Source organism: Aquila chrysaetos, chromosome Z (assembly GCF_900496995.4).
Source record: "Aquila chrysaetos chrysaetos chromosome Z, bAquChr1.4, whole genome shotgun sequence".
NCBI lineage: Eukaryota > Metazoa > Chordata > Aves > Accipitriformes > Accipitridae > Aquila > Aquila chrysaetos.
In genome coordinates this window covers 86,969,037-86,975,608 of record NC_044030.1, presented here as the reverse complement: position 1 = coordinate 86,975,608, position 6,572 = coordinate 86,969,037, and positions in this window count along the sequence as shown.

Genomic DNA, 6,572 nt, shown 5'->3' with positions numbered 1-6,572 from the left:
CTAAAAACTGTCCTTGTCAGAGATAGCCCTTTATTCTTTCTTCTGTATTGCTTGTCAAGTAGCTAATTCAAGTAGCTAATTGTGAAAATAACTAATCCAGCCACGATGTATTCCTTCAATTATTTTCATCTTCATCCCTTTTCTATTCTTATTTCCATGTATTTTTTACATCATCTTTTAATTAGATTATAAGGACAAGCAATGTATGTCAGCGCACAGTACCCAAACCCAAGGATCTCTGATGATCTTCTGTGCATCTGGGCTCAATAATAAAAATAATATATAATAATAATAACAATATGTTGTTAATATATATTATGATAATATATAATAATAACAACAATAATTTTCCACTATCAATGTAGAGAATTCAAAGAACACTCGATATGTTAAATAATGCCATTTGGGTGAACAGACTATTAAATCTCATAAACTCTCCAAAAGGGTCCCTTCACATGATATATGAACCAAGAAAATGCCATCTATCTTGGCATTTTTTAAGCAGGCTGTATAAAATGTTGTGAACTTTGCCCTTGGCCTTAGATAGTTTAAAATAATTTTACATGTAAAAACTATGAGCGTTGAGACTCATGTATAAAAGAGGAATATTAGACAGAAGACAATTCTGGTTGTCGTAGCCTGACTTCAGCTGGGCAAAACTGGATATGAAAACTCTTGCAGACCTACTCAAAACTGTCTGGTGGTTTACTTCACATTAAGAAAAAAAAAAAGCTAAGCAGCTATTTTTATGATACTTGGCCTTGAGAGTAAACATATCACCTCCAATGAATTAGCCATCACTAAGGTTTTTAATCACTTAGTCATACAGCAGCTGCACGCTTGTATTCTCTCATGAAGAGTGTCACTTTGAAAGAAGTTTCCTATTTTTTGCAAGTGAAGAACAAGCATGTTTGATTTCAACAAAAACAAGTAACTAAGTTATTCTTGTTCGATTAAATTCTAGGAAGAAAGAACATAAAATCTCCAAGTGGATACATTTTCTTTAGCATTCTTCCATTATTGATTCAGCAAATTTGTTCCTGTGTGAATTGTGACACTTGTCCCATCTCTCCGAAGACATTAGCTGCAGCACATCAGCACCACCCAGTAACTGTGGGTTTAGAGCTGCTGATGGCCTGAGCCCAGGCACCAGATGCTAACTCTTCTTCCACTGTTTCTTTAGAATATTTTTTCTTGATTGCAATTGTTCAGAAGACAGAGACAGATACCTGTTCTGTAGATATTGAGGAAAATGGTAACTTTCTGAAATACTGATATAAATTCCTATTATATTTCCCATGACATTTGGGAAATGACTGTAGATACTCCTATTAACGGGGAGCACAAGATGCTAAAACCTTCCATGGCACTCTTTCCTGCCTTAGAGGTCAATAAGATGCAAGTTCCTAGTGCCTCCTAGAAAAAGGTCCATAATATTTAATTCAGTATCTGCTAGAATTAACTAAAAGACTTCAAAATCTTAAGTATCTATTCAAATGTCATCATTTACCCGAAAAAGACGTTTGAAACAACAGCAATATGCCTTGTAGAATTTGCAAGCTTTGTCCTACCTTTGCACAGATAAAATATTAGTTCAATGCCAAAAATGAAGACAAAACTGTTAATGAGAGTAAAGTCATAGAAATTAAAATGATCGCATCTGAGACGGCAGCAGTACTTAAAAACTTTAACGTGCTCAATCCGGGGATGATCTCCAGCCCAGATGACTTAAAGAGCTGGCACGGTAAATCATCAGTCTATCAAACAAGTAGCACAAACATATTGAAGCATGGCAAATGTGGACATCTTTTAAGAACAGGTTAGCAGCCACTGAACCATTAGCTAGACTTTAATACACAAAGTTTAAGAATAAGTTTTGAAGAAAACAATAATTAAGCACATGAACATAAGTGGGAGAATGACTTATGAAAGACAGATGATGTTCGACAAAACTAATGTTTTCCTCTGATAGGAAACCTTATGATTTAAGAAATCTAAATCTAGTGTGATTGGACTTTGGAAGTGTTTGGTAATCTAACACAGAAGAAGTGTCAGTTAGCTTGAAAAAACATGATTATTTAACTAACACAAGAGGGGCTGACAGTAAGTTTTCTGAATGTACTGGTTGAATATAACCCACAACATTCATCAATGATTAGTGCTGGAACTGATCTTACTGCTCAAAATTTCAACAATGATCTCTGTAGTAAGGGGAGGAGTACGCTAATGAAATGTTCCAGTGACAAATTAAGGGAGGTAATGGCAATGACAGGAGCATCATACTGGAAGATCTGCTCAATGAAGACCAAAGCAATAGAAAGGAGATTAGGTTTAATAATATATAATGAAAAATATACTTAGTGAGTGATTCACCTCATCTAAGAGCCATCCAGAAGACAGGTCTCTAGTCAAATGCAGCTAGATAGGGAACCCTCCGGACAGCGATTCATCACAGCTATTGTTGACACCTCTTTTTGAGCTGAGGATCCACACCTGGCCTGCTAAGATGAGGTAAGTTGAGTCTACCAGTTTGATAATCATAACAAAAAGGTTATAACCTGACAGACGCCAGTTAGAAATAATACAGGAGAATGATCTGGACATACTACTCAGTTGCAAGATAAATACCAGTTATCAATAGGATATGGTTGTAAGAAAACAAAGTGATACTAGGATGTTATCCAGGTTATTTCTAGCAGACGTAGGCAACCATTAACTGCATTGTACAAGATGTCACAAGGGCCATATGTGGAATGCTGTATGCAATTCTAGTCAACCTGTTCAGAAAAGATGGATTCAAGCTGAAAAAAAGGCAGGTAAAGGCTACTTAGAAGAGAATGGAGAATCTAGCATGTAAGGAACTTATTGTTTACCCTAGCATGATTAGTATTATTATTCATAAACAAACTCAAGAAGCAAACACAAGAGAGAAAGCACTAAAGTTACAGGATGATACTAATAACAAAAATACTGTCAAGCTTATCTTTACATGAGGAATTAAAATACTTTTTTTTTTTTAATCAATCAAAGGACTGAATTTCCGAAGCAGATTTCCAAAGTGAGCAATACAGTAAAATTCCAGGTAGTTTTAAGATGATTCTCACACTTTATGGAAGAAATTACATGGCGTGTTTTTCTGACATAGTAGGGGGTGATCAAGAAATTTTATCTTCCATATTTGAAATAAGAATTTAAAAGATAATTTAAAAATTAGCTGAAATTTTGATGTAAGAAAAGTAAGGGCATTAAACATTTCCCAAAACACATTCAGAGTTAAACTTTTCAAATACATCTTTTATGAAAAGTCATGTTATGATGTTTTCTCACAGCTCAAAGCTTCTTCCTTTACTTGGAAAGTAAGATTTGTCTTCAAACGTTACAGTGGAGTTGTATTTGAACTGGTAATTCTGATATCCATAGTTATATTTATGACTACTCACAAATTCCAAAATTAAAAGAAAGAACAGAAAAGAAATAAAATCCAAAGGAAGAAAAGAACAGTTTGTTTCATACACATACTATGTTGATTCAATTCAAAATCTAAAGAGAAATAACTTCTATTACCCTAACAAAGGGCTTGGTCCTGCAAAATGACATCGCATGCAAATTGTCAGTGATGACACTCATCAGCACACTGAATTCATCCAGAAGCCTAGACACTTCACATCCGTTTTTGTTTGTGTTAGTGTAAAATGTACATTTTACATGGCATGCCTCGTTCCAAACACCTCCTATCTTCATTTGTCAGCTTTGTGAGGAAAGACGTAAGTTATATTATTGTAAGTAGAATATTTTGCTGTACTTTAGTCAGCAACTAGATGACAAGCAGTAGACAAACAATAACAATAATGTTTGTTTTACTGGCTTTTCACTAAGTAAATCAGCTATGATACACCGCCAAATAACATTTCCCTATCATTTCACAAAAAAAAAATAGTATTTTAAAAATGTTTCCAGGGGAAAAACATTTTTTCCAGATGCTGGTTCTTTAGGAAATATTAAAGATACCCGCTGAAATCTTTATAAGAAATTGCTTTATTGCACATTTTGTATTCTTAGCCAAGCTGTCATCACGACCTATGTATTTCCATAACTACCTACATATGCCCATTTACTTGACTGAAGTAAACGGACAGAACTAACTTCACTGTAGTTTGACTCAAGAAGAAATTTTTACATGATAAACTTAAACGGCAACCCCCCCCCCCCAAAAAAAAACATGGGAAACCTCTTTTGAATTAAAAAATAGCATGTAGGATGATGCTTTGAACAGAATACAGAAATATTTTTTTAAAAAAATAAAGTATGTTAAAATTCACTCGTATGGACTTTCCTCACTCACAGAACATACTGTACAGTCTTATCAAGAACAAAATATCACTGACTACCACTGCTGCCAATGAACACAGTTGACGGTTACAGCACACAGCATTTCCAACTGGGCCATGACTGCTCAGATCCATGAAACTGATGATGAGGCTGAAGGATTTAGGAAATCCATCACCAGAAAGGTCTAACAGAGATAGCCCTAAGCCCTGCAATTACAAAGGAAAGCAGGCAAGAGGAAAACCACTGCCCCTGCAGTGTGCTGGTAGAATACATGTACGCACATATTTTCACCCTGAATGCGAAACATCCCCTGTACCTACTGGCCTTTTTCCAAATCCATTGTCTTCTCCCTAATGGACTAAGGTATTGCATACCCGTTAAAACCACGCAGTATGTCCTAAAATGATGACATTTCATTTTAATTGAAATCAAACATACTCTTCCACTAGGGAATAAGAAAGCAAACCAAATTTTAATAGGAATTCACAGAAGTACAGAAGAATATTTTTCTCCCTCCTATATTATCTTTCCATGGAAATCTGAGAACAAATATTTTTGAGGCAATAGATGAAACTTATTCTTAGTTAAACTGTACTGAAATTAGTGAAGTTATATGAAGTATTAATTTGGTTCCTTTGTTTCTGTGGAAATGAGACTGTACTGGATATATGTTTACTAAACTACACTACTTATCATAAACTTCACAAAATGTACCTATAGATTTAGCCTCTAAAATAAAGTTTATTGATAAAGGGAGTCTACTCTAAGTCTACTCTAGAGTATTATTATTCTGGAAGAAGAGTGCTGTTTTCTAAATTTGCTTTATATACTGTACAAATTGGTTCAGATAAACCAAAAAGAGACATCTCTTTTCTGTAAAGAAGCATCCTTGCAGAATGTGATTCTGGCACAACAATTCCTCTTTAGAGTCACATTCTGGTTTACTCTGAATTTTTCCTACTTACATAAATCCTAATATGCTCTCTCAGAATTTCCCTCCAAACTCTCAAGCCATCAGTTCCAAAACCAGTCATATCTGAGAAGGGAAGAAAGGTGAAAGTACAATTTTTGTTTCTGTGGACAGGCTGGACATAATGAGTCTGTCCAGGAGCTGCAAAATGTCAGAATTCTGCCAGCAGAGAGGCTGTAGCTGGTTAGGTGTTGGTATCGTAGCAATCATGATCTCTCGATTTTCTGGGCTTCAAAGAAATGCCGTGGACACCGCTGAGTGCTAGTAATAGCTGGCCGTGACAGCGACAGGTATCCCATTGGTCAAACGACTTGCAACCCTGCAAACAAGGAAACTACCTACCTCTAAAACACCTTCCTAAACTGGACAAGGCAATGCACACTGACTGCTCCCTAGGCTGGTTACATTGAGAGACTGTACCTTCAACTACTTCTTGCTAAGGTGAAACTGTTGTGCTTAAAGAAATGGTTCTGAGCAAATTAAGAGCTCAATTGCTACTTGTTAGATGTTAGAAAATAGATTGCATAGCTTACAACTTTAATTCTGATCATACACTCAGAACTTCAGTTAGCAAGGTTATCTAAAAATTAGGTTTGAGGCACTTTTCCCCCTCTCTACCTTCCTCTCAAGAAAACACAAAATCTTATGATATTCCTCCTGATCTTGGCCAGTCCATGATATCCACATTTTACGCTATGTTCCTGTCATGCACGTTTTTCAGTCCTCAGACCTCATACTGCAGTGCAGATTTCTTGTGACAGAAAACATGAGCACAGAATTCGATAGTCATTATGAATTTCTATAGTGACAATGTTTTCGGAAACTACTGACAATGCAGCACTGACTTGCACAACCTCCTCTGATCAGAGCGCGCTGGGCTCTTACACACTCTGTTGGACTTGAGGAAGAGGTATAAAATCCTCAGCTTAAAATATGTAAGGGCCAAACCTTGACAAATGTTTCATTCTTCGTTATTAAAGAAACACACTGATAAATATACAAGGGAAAACAATACAATTCAACTGCAAAAAAAAGAGCAGAATAATGTTAAGGGAAAAACCTGGCAAAGAAATGTCAACTGTAGAGCGCTGAAGTGTCACAAATCTTAAAACAAAGTGCCAGAGGTACAGGTGATGGAAGTGGCAAGCCCTCGCTCTCCTGAGAACCCTGTGCTTTTTCTCACTGGCTCACAGATTTTTCAGCTGAGATCCAGATAAGACTTCAGTTGTTTTAAGACCTATTTAATCCCATCAAAGTCAGCAGTAAAAATTTA